Below are 17763 nucleotides of genomic sequence, written 5' to 3'. Positions count from 1 at the left end.
CTTCTGAAACATGCCACTCTGCAATACTAAAGAGTGCATCAAAACATAAGACAAATGCAGTAAAGGTAAAAAATAGCCATAATAGACCAATAATCCAGGGGAGGAGCACAACACGAGAAGGCGGAACTTATAAGGAAAAGAAACCACACGGAAGCAGGCATTTGCAACTGGTGCTATCCTTCACCAAATTATCTGCGGGAGTGGAATGAAAGCCCACATAGCGAATACAGACAGTGCATGCGCTGTCCAGGCTCGACCTAAAAACAGTGACAGGGGGAGGGTGGGACGAGAGAGTGAGTCAATTAACCACATTTGTATTCTGCTAAATAATTCATTCACCTCCTCTGTTGCTTCGAAGCACTGGGAATAACAGATGTCACTGTTAAGTCATATAAGATGCTTAAATAACCGGCCATGGAACTGGATGGAAAGCTGAGCGTGCTTTGCTGACTCGTGGTCTTCAAATCACTGCATATCTCGCAATAAGTGATTCCCTTGCTAAACCATTGTCCATATTTTCAAGTCTAGCCATCAGCTCAACATCCTGTCATTCTGGGAAAATGACTTAATCTCTCTGTGCCTGAAACGAAAAATAAATTAATTTGTCCTTTTGTAATGTAACTGGTGCTCTTGTAAAGCACTCATGTTCTCGCTATATCAAAATGCCCCAAATATGGTTCAAGTATGAATCGATTAGTTTACGGTGGTTTTTAGCCATTGGATGCATTCTAGTAATCACTTATGCAATATTTGCTGCAGTTGAGTAGACATTAAAAGGTGGTGGCAGGGCAACTGATGCACAAAGATGCGGCTGCAGGACGCAAGTACATTGCAGGCAAACGATGTTTGGTCTCTTAGAAGTGGGGGCTATTTCACACCTGCCCCACATAAGCAGATGTCTTGAAGTAGATGACCTAAGCACCCTTCCCCCCCCAAACATGTGCACTTAATTCATGGAAGTAGTAAAAGGTTTAGTTTTTTTTTTTAAATTTATAACACAACCTTTTTATATGACCCTTGCAATGTTACAATAACATACATTGGGTTTGCACTTTCGTTACGTTGTTAATGGCGTGTTGGCATGACACGTTTTAATGCTGTTTAGTTGCAAGGAGAAATGAGTTTTTTCAGGCATTGTCCATATAAACGATACCATATTTACAAACTATATTAAACTTGTTGTGTTATAACATTGCCAAAATATGCAGAGGAATTAGGATGACAACAATGTTATCATCTGAAAAACACAGTGAATCACTTGAAGAAGCAGAAAACAGTGTTCGAGAGGTGCGGGGCAAAGGGGGGGGGTGATGTCTTAAGCTGGTGAAGACACCTCTTCGCTCACACTTTAGCCTGATGGTGTCTTGCACACTATATATGTCTCCTTCTGGGCGTGGTACATGCTGTGCAGTGATGGTGAAGCACGAGAAAGTGTACGTTGGGTGGAGGGGTGAGTTGCGCATCCATGAGGCTGGCAAGACATTTCTTCGAGTTACTTTGAGTGGAGGGGCTTCAGCCTCCTTTGTTCTGATGTAGAACACCAGCACCAAGCGGAGGAACCCACTGCCACAGAATCCTCCATCGCTGCTGCAATTTGAGTGCATTAGAACCAGAGAGCTGAGGAGTCCAGACCTCAAACCCTCCCAGAGATGTGCAGAACACCAACAAAAGTAGTTTCACATTACTGCATTTGTGTGTCCCTCTTTTCACTGCGTTTTACGACACACAAATACAAGTTATCAATAGCTCTTGTACATGTGTAAAGGAAAATCAGATCGGGCTGCTGCGAAATAATGAGTAAATTAAGTAATTAAACCAGCTTGTCCCAGTCGGGAGAAAGAGAGGGGCTATCAGCGGTGGTATGTGGAGCCGGCGGCAACAAAGGCCATTAAGCAGCTTTTATTGGCGGTCAGCTTCTCTGGCGGGCTCGTTGTGTTATGGCCACAAAACTGAGGGGGAGCGCAGGAGGGATGTGTCCAAGAGGAGCAACAGACAGAACAGCAAGCCTAGGATGTGGCCAAAGTGCACTTAAGGTAAAGAAAGAAGACGCCACACACTGTTGACCTAGTAGCTGGTAGAAAGCTAAATAAATAAAACCCAGTATGTGGCAGAGGTCCCACTGTAGAGAAAAAGCGGTCACTCACTGACAAGAAGTCATATGGGAACTGTGTAAGAAGGCAGAATATGACCGAAGTGTACTCGCAAAGGCTGGCTAAAGAAACAAGCAGAGTGCACAGCTCAGCCAGACCAGCTTCAGAAACAAACGGAACTCCCATTGTGCCCCATCAGCAAAGCACAGTTCAGCTGCAAGCATGCAGCAGGTCGCTCGGGTGCATGGCCAGGAGGGAGAGGACCGGGCAGATGTAGAAAAATAAAAATAAACACTATGCTCGGGGTAAGCCACATTTCCCTATCTAACATTTGATCTCGACCTTTGCATGAACAGCAAATGCGACGAGATAAGAATTATCGCTCTGTTTACACAAAAGCTCAGAGGAGTGATAATAGAGTGCTCCTTTGTGTGAACTGCTCTTAGATTAGTAAAAAAAAAAAAAAAAGTTTGTTTCGCAGTTGCTATAATGGGACAAGTGAAATGATGCATGTAACAGGAGCAGTCCTCATGGGAGGTTGCAAAAGACCAAAAGGAAGGACTAATGGGCGTATTCACCAAACAAAAGCAAGCATTTACGAAGAACAGTAATAGCCAATTAAAAGGATGGGTGGTGCTTCAAGCCCATATCTAGATACACCATGTCTCAAAGAAACCGTGCTTGCGCTGCCTAGGCGAGACCTAAAAACAAATCGAAATAAGGCGAAAAAATATGACCACATTGATCATGGAATGCTATTTTAACTTTTGATATCGTAACTTTTTCCAAATGTCATTTATTCAGAAAAGCATTTAGTTTGTTTCCAGGCCTTCATCATTTGATAGACAAGGGAGCTGAAGTGGGGCGGTTTGAGTGATTTACTAAAAAGCGCATGACTTTATCACGAGGAGATGCTGAGATTTGCTATAACAGTAGTCCCCTCAATGCACAATCTACAACTAATCTTTATTTCAACAGCATCTGGATTATTGGGAATTTTCTTTTGTTATGGGTCTGTATGGATCACCTCAGTGGTTTCTGACCATTGGATGTATGTCTGTGTTAATGGAGATTGCAAGTCGTATTCAGAGAACTGTTAGTCAGTAAAGCTGTCCCTTTGAGTTCAGAAAGATGTGGTCGGGCTTCTGTTCCATTTTTATCTGTACTGTATTTACAATTAGTGACAAGACTTGAAATAACAATAAATTATATGAATTGAACTCTTGTCCAGCAACGACTCCCCAAAGTCTAGAAACCCAGAAAACTGATGTTAAGGTTACCCATCACATTTGGGTTGTATCTTTCAACTCCGAGCTTTAACTGGTTTTGGCTGAAATACTAATATTCAAACCTTTAAAGCTTTCAGACTGGACATAGTTCTCTGCTCGATGTACATTTACCTTACATTTGAGGCATATTTCAACCTCTGTACAACTTTACACTACAGACTCCCAGCCATGACCCCTCTTCCCCATTACCTCTTTTCGACTCTTTTATCTCCCCTTTCTCCTTTACCTCATTTTCTCTGCGTGTCCCCCCCTTTTTTCCTGCCCCTCCCCCATACTTTTTTTTCCTCCTTGAAGTTTTAAGTTTTAAGTTTTGTATGGACATTGAGCCTTTTCCTCTCCTCTCCATTCTGGGTAGTCGAGAATTGCAGAACGTGTGTTTTGTGTATGTGAGGGATTGAGTGAATGTAGAAGCGGCGGCATGGGAGCTCTGGCTACTCACATCAGTGGGCGGGCGGGATCACCCCTGCATCCTCGCGCAGAAATAGGCACAGCATGAGTGTGGTGTGATTGATTGTGAAAGAGTGTGGTTAGTTCAGCTTTTAGAGTTAATTGGTATATCGCTCATTTAGTAGGCTATATGCCATATAATTTTAGTTTTGATCTTTAAGCGGGTGTTACAATGCTAGGACCGGATTGGGAAGGCACGGTTGGGTTATCATGTGTTTACCCGGTGGGTGGGTGGGGGGGGAAACAGTTTAGTTATCTGTTTTTAATGTAATGACCGCTCTGAAAGAGAGGCCATGACAGTCCCTATTCAAGCACGTAGCCTAGAGATGGATGGTTTTAATATTGTCACTTGGAATGTACGGGGTGGGTTGGGGGGTGGCGGGACACGGGATGGGTGGGGGTTAGGGGTTGGTGGGGGGCACGTTTGGGGGTGGGATGGGTGGGCACTTGGGGGGGGAAAAAGGGGGGGAAAAGCAATAGTTTAGGTGTATTACTGTTACAGTTCCAATGTATGGTGGGTCATTTTTTGAGCAAAGATATGATGAGAAAACTTAGGATCTGCTCGTTAAATGTAGGGGCCTGAACGAAGGGCTTAAAAGGCAGAAATTAGGATATTTTGCAGGCTTGAACCGCTTGGATGTTCTATGCATCCAGGAAACACATCTGCCTTGGTCCAAGAAACATCTGTTAAACATTAAGGGTTTCGATCTTGTGGGGTGCTCCACCCAGACGTCCATGGTCAGGGGGCTCGCCATTCTGGCTAAAAATAATTTGGGTGGATGCAAACGCTCCTTATCAGATCCTTGGGGAAGGTGGGCTATAGTCGAACTAAAGATAGGGATCACTCTGTGTACAGTTTATGGGTCCAATCAGGACGAACCAGATATTTTTGATAAACTGGAGCTGGAACTTCTGAATTGGCCATATCCCGAATACTCTGCGGGGATTTTAATATATCCGCAGATTTTACTAGTGGAGTTAATATTGTCTCGTATGCAGGGCGCAAACCTAAGGTGTTTAGAGCTCTATCCGCCCTAATTAACACACACAACTTGCTGGATGTTTGGAGTTTTAAGGAACCATCAAACCCAGGCTTTACCTATTTTTCATCCCCCTACAAAAAATACACCAAATTGGATTATTTCCTTATTTCACGTTCAGAGGCAGGAAGGATAGGGATCCGTAAAATGCCGAAGGTACTATCAGACCATAGTCCACTGATTCTAGAATATGAACTGTTAAATATCGTAAACCCCCCCACTCGGTGGACGTTCGAGAAGAGACTATTATTAGACCCTGAATTTGTGAATCATATTAAGAACTGGACTCGGGGCTTTTTCGATATGAATAGGTATACAGCCTCTCGTAACTCCGCTTGGGTCACCTTTAAGGCAGCACTAAGAGGGGAGGTAATCAGCTTTTCGGCGAGCCTAAGGAAAAAAGCTCGGGAATTACACGAGACGAAAGTGGCTCAACTAGTAATGGGCGAGGAACAACATTTAAGAGATATCATAGAGGGGAAGGATGCAAATGAAAGTTTATGCAAGATCTTGGCTCTTAAAGCGGAAATTTATAAAGCGGAGGCTCAGAAAAGTGCCGATGACTACCAGGTACACAAGGGAAGAATCTATGAGACCGGGGAACAGGCTGGTAAGCTATTAGCATTGAGGATTAGGCAGGGGCGTAGTAAAAATCTGATAGATAGAGTACAGGTGAATAACCAAGATTATACAGAACTGGAAGACATTAGAAGGATATTCATGGAGTTTTACCAAAAACTATACCAAGAGGAGGTCAGGGCAGACCCGGTTGGTTTAACATTTTAGGATTGTGGACATCCTCTGACATATGAAAAAGGGAATATACTAGATAGGGACATAGAATTGAGCGAAGTGGTAATGTCACTGCAGAACTCTCCGGCTGGCAAGGCAACTGGGCCAGATAATATCCCAGCTGAAGTGTATTAATGCCTGCAGGAAATTCTGGCCCCAATACTACTGGACCTATTTAGTGGTATTATAAGCACAGGCATAATTCCAGATTCATGGAAAGAGACGAACATCATAATCTTCCATAAAAAGGGTAAAGTTAAGGAGGACCCCGGGTCGTATCATCCAATATCCTTCATAAATGCAGACACTAAAATCTATTCAAAGGTATTTGCTAATAGGCTAGGAGGGGTCATTGGTGGTTTGGTCTCCCCGTGGCAGCATGGGTTTATCCCGGGTCGGGGAACAACGGACCATATAAGGCGGGCTATCACACTGTTTGATGCGCTTGCTGCCTCGGGGGGGCGGATCGCCATGATCCTTATCGATGCCGAAAAAGCCTTTGATCGCGTTACCTGGATGTATTTATGGGGGATATTGGAACGGAGGGGCCTAGGCCCTAAAATAATCAAGGCCATTAAGGCAATGTATTCCGGCCCGTATGCCAGAGTTCAGCTAATGGGTGGTGGTTCGGATAGAATTTTCATCTCCCGAGGGACCGTCAAGGGTTCCCCTGTTCCCAATTTTATATATATATATATATATATATATATATATATATATATATATATATATATATATATATATATATATATATATATATATATATATATATATATATATATATATATAGACTCGCTAATAGAAAGATAATAAGAAAGATACTGGGGTGTGGGGATATGAAAGCAGTGGTACAGAATGGATTCGAAACAAAGGTGTTAGGCTATGCGGATGATATAGCAGTTTTAACTACAGATCCAGATACTGCTATGCTTGCTTTGAAGGCAATTACCTCAGAGTTTGGCTGCTGTTCCGGGTATTTACTTAATAAAAAAAAGACCCAGATAGTCTGCTCAAACAATATGATAAAGTGGGATGCTACATATACAGACTCGGCAAACTACCTGGGAGTTAGAATTAGCTCTTCAATGGAGTCTATAATTAAAGAAAATTATGAGCCGTTGGTTGACTCAATTATTTCGGAGCTAAAGAGGATAGATGTCATTCACCTTTCATTAATAGGGAGAATTAATGTTTTAGAAATGACCATGCTCCTGAAACTGCTGTATCTTTTTAGATCGATCCCGCTTTTTGTGGGTGAAAAGGTGTCAAAATCTATAGAATCAGCATTTAGTAATTTTCTTTGGCAGTATGGAAAGATAAGAAGATCCCTAAAATACTTGTCATTATCGCAAGAAAGAGGAGGTCTCGGGGCACCGAATATTGGGTATTACTTTGCGGCCTCTTTGTTTAGCCAAATGGCGATACTTGTGGGTAACACTTCTGGATATTCCAATAGCCAATCTGTAAATACTCTTCCCCCCTCTATATACAAATTATTGTTGGGGAAAGAAGCATTAGGGTTCTTGCTCCGTAATACCGACCGTCGTTATTACACCCAAAAAAGATATAAGGTGTCGGACGGTGCTTGGAGGGTGTGGAATCTGGTCAGGAAGGTTCTAGGAATTCCGAAATATAATTACTATACACCGCTCTGGAAGTCGAAACTCTTTCCCCATCTGAGTAGTGATGGAGGATGGGCCGCCTGGGATTTGCAAGGAATTGGCAGAATATGGGACTTTTGGGAAGGTGCTGCCCCATTGAGCTTTATGCAGCTTCAACAGAAATATGGAGTAGATGGGAAACATAGTTTTAAGTATATGCAAATATTCCAGACCCTAGTGTCCATCAGACCCCAGATTAATCCAGGTGGAAGAAGTAAGATCATTGATTATGTTCTGGGGGGGGGGGCACCAGGATTGGCATGATATACGGGGCTTTATCTGATACACTTCAAGACGATATGGAGAAGGTGGTGGCTTCTTGGGCGCGAAAGTTAGGGGACCCAGATGTGGATCTGGATAGAGCGCTCCAGATGGCAAGCAACTTATTTCGCTCCACGAACTGTAGGGCACAACATTACAAGACGCTGTATAACCTATATTTTACCCCAGCCAAGCTGTTTAAATGGGGGAGTAGATACGATCATAGGTGCCCACGGTGCTCCGTAGGGCCGGCAAATTTAGTGCACATGTTTTATGAATGCAGTGTGTAGGAAGGTGGATACCCGACTATGGTTACCCCAGATTTTTTGCATTGTGTTTAGCTGGTTTTTAACTTAGTTGGCCTGGGATCCTGCTAATCAGGGCCCCAGGCTATCTGCTCAATCTGTAAAATGGACTCCATGTACTTTAGGTACATACCTAATTGGATGTTGGGTCACCCTTGTGAGTCCCTGTATAGTGTACCATCGGTACCCAGGGCATAGGTGCACCCAAGGCCTAACAGGGATTGCAGCATATCTTATGCCACCTCTGGCTGGCCATCCAAATTGACACAACTGGCTGATCACTCAGCTGGGGCAAGGTCGTGTAATCACCCCTTGCTTAGGTATAGTATTCCTATACCTACCATTATATATAGACACATATATACCTATAAGTCACTCCTATGGCAGGCCTTAATAATCCTGAAGGCAGAGTTCTTGGTTTTATGTGAGATGAGGCTCTAGCATGAGCTGAGCCTGTCTACAGCTTTCGGAACCATGTCCTTATAGCTGTTCTAGGATATAGCCATACCATATACTCTTAAGTGCATTATATTGCTCACGGTTAAATGGTGACTTTGGTTTGGCTTTATCAAAACATGTCATGTAAGGTGTCATACGCTTTGGAATACTACCCCCTCGCCGGGTCTGGCGACGGGGGTAGCATTCCACCCTTCTAGAGGGAGAAGACATGTTGTTCCTACTAATCCCGGTTAAAGTTAACCAGAGCCTCAGCATCACAAAATGAATGCTGCTGCCACAGACACAAGTCTGACCTCCTGCTGCTGGGAGTCCTTCCAGCGAGAGAGGCTTGGACAATAGGTTTCCTGTCTTGGGAGGTGCTAGCACTACCCCAGACAGGCCAGAGTGTATTGGGGCAGGGAGGGCTGAATGAAATGAGACACTGCCTGGGGCACACAAGGTGTCCCATGCATAGTCCGGTTCAAACCGGTGCTGGGGCACTCCAGCCCCAGCTCTGGCGCAAAACTGGACAAAGGGAAAGGGGTGTAACCACCCCCTCCCTGGTTCCACCCATAGGAGGGACCTAGCAGGTAATCCAGCCCCTAAATTTGGTATATAGGTAGGAGCGGAGTCCCAAGACTTTAGAATTATCCTGACTGAAACTTGAAACAAAACTTTGGACCTTCGACGTTCTACTTGAAGATAGAAGACTGAAGAATCTCCCTTGTGGTAAAGGAGTGACCACCCTGTGTAAACAGGCACCATCCAGCGATCAGCGGTTTACTTTGTCGACGCTCCTGCCGGAGCCCGAGTACAGAGTCCGACGAGAGCCAGACTTCTCTGACCCCGATCCACAGTCCTTGCAAAGCTGAGACCCGTGGAGGCGACGAGAGACGTGGGACCCGCCATCTTGAAAAGCTTGCTACTTGTGCAGCTTCTGAGGCACCCTCGAAGTTGCGCATTGGGGATTGAGAAGCCCCAGCCCCGAGCATCATCTGTACCGAAGATCAGCCCTCCACACTCCACGAGTTCTGCGTGGGGCTCTTCTGTATTTTCCTGCTCGACGCGTCTGTCCGGTTACTTGCCCATTGGCTAGTGGCCTCTGTGACGACAAACCTTTGAATCTACACCACCTGCCTGGTTGCTCCAGGTGGGCCCCTGCTTCCCTGCAAAGGAGAAGCCCCATAGACCTTGCTGGTGTATCCCGAAGCGAATATTCGATTCCTGCGTTGGTTGCATTTGCCACGGCCTGTTGACTCCAATCCGGAAGCCGACACCGCCAACAGCGAGATCCTTCATGGGACAGTCCGTATCCAGCTCCTGGTCGTCGTCGATGCCTCCTGGTCCACGTGGCTGCAGAGTCCAGCTTCACGACATCACCTGATTGCTTCGCGACATCGCCTGGTTCCTTCCTGGTCACTGGCTAGTGACCCAGACTCTGTCCCCTCTGCTTTCAGGTACTCTTCATCCTCGATCCGCCCTTGGATCCACCCGGACACTTCTCTCCTGGTCGCCTGCAGCATCTTTCTTCAAGGCTCCATAGGAATAAGCGACGAAACCCAACGCACTTTGACACCTATGCACCCGCTTCCTGTGGGTGAGGTAACGCGAGTACTTCGGTGCTCCTGTGGGTATTGACTATCCTAGTGTCTAAGTTTTAAGTAGCTTTCTCCTAGTCCATCCGGAAGTGTCCTAAAAGAACTAGTTTCCAATTCTTTTGTTCCCATTCTAACTCTATGGTAACTCGCGTGTGTGTAAAGACACTGCACACGCATCCCGTGGGCCTCCTGCTCCCTAACTCTCGTTAGTACAGCGTAGCCCCAGCGATGCCCTAGGCCTATCCTTTGTTCGTGACTTGGTTCTTATACCACTATTTTAGTATATAGTTTTACGTGCCCCTAGGGCTCTACTGTATTTTGTGCAACTTATTGTATGATAATTGAGTATCTTGTTATGTGCGTGTGCCTCTGACCTCATAAAGAGTTCAGAGGATTAATTTTAGTAATAAATACATATATATTTTATATATATAACCTGTGTGGTGTCCTTTCATTTGGTATTAAAGGGATTGCATATGGTAAAACAGCTGGCTTCACATGCCGTCTTGAGTTTAGCCTAAGACTGCTTTGTCCATGCTACCACTAGGATAGCTGGTCTATAAGGTTGACTTTACAACCATCACCATAAGGGTTGTTTGGACTCTTACAGGGTGCCCACTAGAATAGTGGACATCACATATCAGGCCAACTTCTCACACAGTGCATTGAAGAAACTTGGTACAGAGATTGAGAAATTCTGGGAGGGGCTGCTAGGGATTAAGATCACCCTATTCCCGGTATTGATAATATTTGGATTAGATGTTAAGTTACGATTGAATAAAGAGGAAGAAGCTTTTGTTTTTATCTCTATATCGGTTCTAAAAATACTCCTGGCAGCAAGGTGGAAGGATACCTCGGTCCCCTCATTCCAGATGTGGCTATCAAGATTGCTAGGCATCCATATTATGGAAGGGTCCTTGTACTGCCGTAGGGGTAGAAGGATGAGGGAAATGGGGCAAAAGATCTGGGCCCCCTTTCTTGCTGGAGGGATGACAGAATGTAGTGATTGATAGATTCTTAGCCCTGCTTTTATTTCTTGGATTAATTCTGACCCCTATTTTATCATGATGTAATGCTGTATTTATGGATTCTTGTGATGAACTGTTAATACACTCTTTCTAAATCGATTGGTACCTCATTGAAACATTTGTTTTAATTGGAAAATTATATTTGTATACACCTGAACTATTTAATAAAAAAAAAAAGGAATGCACGGGGCTTAGAACATTTGTTAAAAGGTATAGGACACAAACCTATCTCCGTAGGCAGCTGACCCGCATAGCCATGTTACAGGAAACACACCTAACCAATAATGAGGCCCAAAACTACACAGGAAGTGGAGAGGCTAGATGTCCTAAAGCAACATACTCTAACTATGCCCAGGGTGGCAATCTGGATTCCCCCACAAACTCCATTTCGGGTTCTGAGCTATACCACAGACATAGAAAGGAGTAACACACTGGTTCACGGAGTGCTAGACGGCGCAGAAGTTTGCCTTCTGAATAGCTATGCTCCAAATACAGACAACTGTGCTTTTTACCTAGGCCTTGAAGAATTAATAATGTCCCATGCAGGCATACCTCTACTGTGGCCAGTGATTTTAATTGTGGGTTAGAGGGGTCGACAGATGGACTCCCCACGAAACCGCACACAAAACCCAACATGGCTGGGATGTGTGGACTGGAGAGAGGACGGGGAGAGAAGAGGGCCTGGTATATGCTGTCCACTAGTTATAGTGGGCACCTTGTACCAGTCCAATCGACCCTTATTGATGATTAGGTTAAAGACCACCTTTATTGAAAGCTATCCTAGTGGTAGCTATGGAGAGCAGCCTTCAGGCTAAGGCTCGAAGGAATGTAAAGCAGCTTGTTTTACCAGTCTAAAACCTCCTGAATTACCAAATGATGGGAGAACCACACAAGGTATATATAAAATATATGTATTTATTCCTAAACACTCTCTACTAACCTCTTTATGAGATTAGAGAACAAAGCACACAATATTACAGTACTAGAACGACAGTAAATAGCACAATACACAGCGGGCTCCAGGGGGAGACCGAACCTTATACTAAGTGGTATAACCACCACGACTTGACTAGACACAGTGCCTAGAGCACGTAGAATCGCTGGGACCCCAAGGAACCACCCAAGGTAGTGACACAGGGGACCCACGGGAGACGCCGCGTGCAGTGTTAGAACACAGCTGCGAGCTCCGTTCAATGCTATGGGAAAGTCCCAGTTGGAATTTTACAGTTTAAGGACAATTAGGAGAGGACTTTGAGCAAACCCTTTCAGACTTAGAAGATTCTAAGGCCAGCACCCATGTGAGCACCGGAGTACTCGTGTTGCCTAATCCAGGGAAGCCGGGTGCATAGGTGTCAAAGGGTGTCGGGGAATCTTCCTTGTTTTCAATGGCGAGATGCTGCAAAGTGCTGCTGCTGTGAAGAGGAAAAGTGTTCGGCTTGATCCAAGCCTGCATCGAAGCTGAAAAGAACCTGAAAGCAGAGGGGGCAGAGAATGGGTCACTTGCAGGTGACCAGGGGCTCGGTAGACGAATACCCACCAATGTCTGGTGTTTCAGGTGAGAAGAGGTGAAGCCTGACTCTGCAGCCACGGGGACCTGGAGACGTCGATGATGACGAAAAGTCCGCAGGTGAGCTGTCCCAAGAAGAATGTCTAGTGCTGGTGGGGGGGGGGGGGGGGGGGGGGGGGCAGGGTCCGGATTGAACACCAACAAGCCTTGGCAACTGCAGCCCATGCAGTCAGAGAAAAGATGCTTCGGTGAGGACCAGCAAGGTCCTGGGGACTCCCCAAGCGATGGAGAGTCAGGGCACGTCTGGAGCAACCAGGTAAGCCCACTGATAGTTAAAGTTGCTTTCACAGGGACCCACAGGCCAACGGAACAGGGATCGCGAAGGGACCTCGAGAGGAATCGCAAAATACTAGCCCACGGAACACTCGTGGAGTGTAGGCAGGTAATCTTTGGTGGAATCACTGCTCTGGGTCTGGACTACAAGTAGCCCAAAGCACAGCTTCAGGGGTCACCAGAAAGCAGATGCTTCTGCAAATGGACACGGTGCCCAGGGGTCCGAGTTGCACGGTCCCCACGAGGGATACGGGTCTCCGGTTTGCTGAGCACACTAGTCGATCTCGGGGACACATGGAAACCCACCTCCTGTGTTGCAAAAGTCTTAGGAGTCCTCAGGAGCTTCAGAGTTGCAAACCGATCAGATGCGTCTTTGGTGCCTGCTTAGCATGGGAGTAACTCCTTTACTCCAAGGGAGATTCTTCAGTCATCTAGCGCAGTGTAGATCGTCAAAGTACTTGGTTTCTGTTGTAGAGTTTGGTCCAGGTAAATCTAAAAGTCCTGTAGCCAGGGGTTCCTACTTCATACCCAAGGAAGAGGTGGTACAAACTCTGGGGACCCACCTATGGAAGGGTCAGGATAGAGGGGTGGCTACACCCATATCCTGTGTCCAGTTTTGCGCCAGATCAGGGGCTGATAGCCCCTGTAACCGGTTTTAGCTAGACTTTGCACAGGGACACCAAATGTGCCCCCAGTGCAGACATCAAAGCACTCTTGGAGTGCACCCACCCAGTCCCAATACACTAAAGCCTTTCTGGGAGGTGGTTACACTGCCCTGTGACAGGAAACCTATTGTCCAGCCTTCCCCTGCTGGAGTTACATCCAGCAGCAGGAGGGCAGACTTGTGTCTGTGGCTGGCAGCATCCATCTTGTGATGCCAGGGTCGAGAAAGCTGATACCGGATGTACCGGTGTTGTCATATTTCTCCCTCTAGGAGGCTGGAATCATACCTACCCCGCCAGAGGTATGATTCCAAGGTGTTTGACACCAAACACGACGGTGTTCTGTGCAGCCGTTTTAAAGTTAGCATTTACCTTGAGGTTATAATGCACTTAAGAGTATATGGTACGGCTGCATCGCAGAACAACCCCAGAGATTAGATTCGAAGGCTGCAGAGGGGCCCTACGCATGCATGGGCACTCTCTCACTTAAAACCCAGCACCCTGCCTTCAGGATTGATAAGGCCTGCCATTGGGGTGACTGATAGGTTTATATGTGCAGTGATAAGGTAGATATAGTGAACCTATATCTAAGTAGGGGGTACATGCACCACCTTACACAGGTTGCAGTAGCAGACCTGTGGTGTCAATTTGAGTGACCTCTCAGGGGTGGCATAATACATGCTGCAGCCCCTGGGAGACCTCTGAGGTACCTATGCCCTAGGTATATCGTATACCATATACAAGGGGCTTCTAAAAGTACCCCAAAATCCAATCTGGAGTGTACCTAAAGTACATGCAATCAGTTTATAAGATAAAGAAGCTAGGCTGGGGTCCTGGATAGCAGGATCCCAGCCAGACTAAGTCAAAAACAGTGAAACTTCAGCAAAAAGTGGGGGTAACTATAAGAAGCAGATCCTACTCTCCTACAGACGGTACACCCAAGGAAGTGTGAATACACATGCTTTGCCCAACCCATGCGGTCTATAGCACCTCAATTGCTTTTCTTTCTTTCTGGGGAGGCAGCCGAACATGCTCACATACATATACTTGGGAGATTCCTATCAGATCATGCCTCAGTAATACTACAATGAGGCGCTAGAAGCGGTAGGCCCGCGGTCCACGCTGGCTTTTCCAGCCTAGAATACTGAAAGATGGGCTATTCTGCAAAGAGCTCGGTATTTCAATTGCTAGCTTCAACCGTAACTGGTTGTGTACAGACGCCAGGGGCACTGAATGGGATGCATTAAAAGTGGTGCTGTGGGGAGAATGTCTGTCAAAGGTGGGCCGAATGAGGCAACGGCTGGAGAGGGACCTTGTGGCAGCTGAGAATGATTTAAACACTTTACAGAGTGCAAGCCCTGGTTCAGGAACAGTAGATGAGGAACGGCTAAGAGCTCACTGTCGAGTGGGAAAAATATGGGAAAGGCTGGACTGCCTGGTGAGGCAAGAATACCGATCGCTCCTACATAAAAAAGGTCATAAAACAGGGAAGCTGGTAGCCTGGCTTCTCAAGTGAGGGCGCCCACCCGCTACCATACTATCAATTACCACACACACAGTCTGCCATTAACTTGTGGTTACACGCACACCTGGCAGGCATATACAGCAGGGGCCAGGCAACCGACGGGCGGTCATAGTGCGGTTCCTAGACGGAATACCCCTGACTAGCAGGGCGAGACGTTTGGGCAGAGATCAGCCTTGAAGACCTCCAAGAGGCAGTGTGAGACATGGCAGGCGGTAAGGCCCCAGGGCCCGATGGCCTCCCAGTAGAATATTTCTGGGCGTTTGCAGAACAGCCGCTCCCAAGGCTACTGGAGACCCTGCGTGAGGCAAAGCAGACATAGATACTCCCGAAGTCCATGAGAGAAGCCCAAATAGTAATGCTACTCAAGCCGGGCAGGTATCCTACTTCGCAGAGATCCTATCGTCCCCTTTCCATGCTGGGAGTGGACATTAGGGTCCTTGCCAAAGTTCTGGCATCAAGGCTGAACAGAGTAGTAACCCCACTAGTGCATGATGACCAATGCGGATTCATGCCAGGAGGAGCACACATATGAATCTGCGTAGACTTGCGCATGTACTACATTCCAGGAGATACCGGCTGCGGTGATCTCCTTAGACATAGAAAAGGCCTTTGACACCTTGCAATGGGACTACTTATGGGAAGTACTACTTGGAATGGGACTAGGACCGAATTTTGTTGCATGGGTGCACCTCATGTACCAGTGCCCCACGGCCAGAGTCTCAATGACGGGCTGATCTCTACTTTAATCACCATCGAACGGGACACAAGGCAAGGTTGCCCCCTGCCCCCGCTCCTATTTGCACTCGCAATGGAGCCTCTTGCAATTCGTCTGCGGAGAGACATGGAATGCTGGGGCCTAGTAGTGGGGGCAAACACATGTTGTGTCCCTCTATGCGGACAACGCATTGATATACTTGCATCACCCCGCCGAGAGGCCACCTCGGACCTCCTGACTGTGTTGGATGACTTCAGAAAGGTGTCCAGGCTGATAATTCACCCCAAAAAGTCAGTTACATTTACACTGGCAGGTGGGATTTGGCTGAATTCCCACTGCTAGCGCTCACTTGGAAGAGTGACCATTTTCGCTACCTAGGGGTGCAGATAGCCCACTCGACTGAAGCCCAATATGCCTTGAAAATGGGGAAAACCCTTGAAAGTTTGAAAGAGTCAATACTTTTCGGGAACCGACTACCGTTGTCAGTCATGGGACGGGTGGCGCTGGCGAAGATGGTGTTTCCCCATTGCCTATATGCACTGCAAAACTCATTCTGCCGTATTCCGAATGACACCGTCCCCACGCTGAACAGCCTCCTATTCTTACTTGTTTGGGCAGGTAAACTTAAGGAGAGTCAAACTCGATCTCCTAAAGCTGGACATGGAGCAGGGTGGCCTGGGGCTCCCGGATTTACGCCTCTATTATATCGCCAGTATGCTGCACAGGGGTGCGTGGACGGCCCGAACACGGATAAAAGGCTACTCGCTTGGTGGTGCCCTGAAGCAGACCTCCCTAGGTACCTAACGATGGGTTCAAGGACCCCTCCGGACTGCCCATTCGTGATGAAACAAGGACGCCTGAGCCTGAGAGCGAGCGGTCACCCTCGTGCTGCGGAGGCGCCGTATGCCCACGCTCTACCCCTGAAGTGGCTTCCCGGTTTCCGCCATACACAATCGGTAATGGATGTGGCCTGCTGGTATGAAATAGGCTGCACTTCGGCGGAGGACCTTTACCTCAACGACTCTTTCCTGTCCTTTGAGGCTGCAAAAGAAAACTATAGGGTCCCGGAAGGGCACTTCCACCAGTATGCGAAGATAACACACACGATCCGAGAAATCTGGACTACGTTCCTGAACGAGCCAGAGGAATCGAGCACTTTGTGTACAATACTAGATCCAGGCACCTTCCGAGGATTAATGTCTCGGCTATACAAGGCCCTGAAAACAGATCGTAGAATTGATTTAATCGAGACTTGGGACAGGTGGGAGGAGGATCTACCTGTGCCATTAACAGAGGGGGAATGGAAATGGGCATTTGCACAGGTCCAAGACATCTTGAGCAATGCCCGATTTAAGCTTACACAGTTCAACTATCTCCACCGCACCTACTTGACTCCTGTGCGCTTATTCAAGTTTAACCCATCGCACTCACCTAAGTGCCTCAGATACGGTGCCTCCCCAGCTCACTTCGTACATGTGACCTGAGCTTGTCCCATGATGCGTTCTTACTGGAGCATAGTGCTGGATACTCCAAGGAGGGCAACTAAGCTCCCAATTGAGACTTGAGTCAGACACTGTCTGCTGGGGGTGCTGCCGATCCCCAGCGCCACAACCCACATAAATTCAACGTGCTGGGGCTTGTGTTCACCGTGGGCCTAAGAAGGCTGGGGGGGCGACAGTGCACTTGTTCCCCTCCCCTTACCGAGGTTACCCGGCGACTCTTTTTCTTTCTTTTGGGGCTGGGGGCTGCAATCCCACAGGTATCCCGCAGGATCATGGCAAAATCTGTAGTATTTTTAATTGAGGCCAGGGGAGGCCCCATAGGGCCTGGGGGGGCAGGGTATACCTACCCTGTATGTATATGGACGTGGATATATATATATATAATATATATATATATATATATATATATATATATTCCAAACAAAGGCATGCAAACAATGGGTAACGTGCAACAGGCCACACCAAAGTTGCTCAATAAATCCTAGGCAGGAGAGCATGCATAACACGTTTCAACTCTTGACGAGTCTTTGTCAAATGCAAAAAGCGCAACATTTTATTTTTGAAGCGCGA

General features: G+C 46.8%; 1 protein-coding gene across 8 annotated transcripts in view; it reads left to right on the top strand.

The window, feature by feature from the left end:
• The window catches only part of USF1 (upstream transcription factor 1), a 222363-nt gene that overhangs the window by 93494 nt on the left and 111106 nt on the right, over positions 1-17763 (top strand). The window lies entirely within an intron of this gene.

This window comes from Lissotriton helveticus, chromosome 12 (assembly GCF_964261635.1).
Source record: "Lissotriton helveticus chromosome 12, aLisHel1.1, whole genome shotgun sequence".
NCBI lineage: Eukaryota > Metazoa > Chordata > Amphibia > Caudata > Salamandridae > Lissotriton > Lissotriton helveticus.
This window is presented reverse-complemented; position numbering and strand designations above follow the sequence as displayed.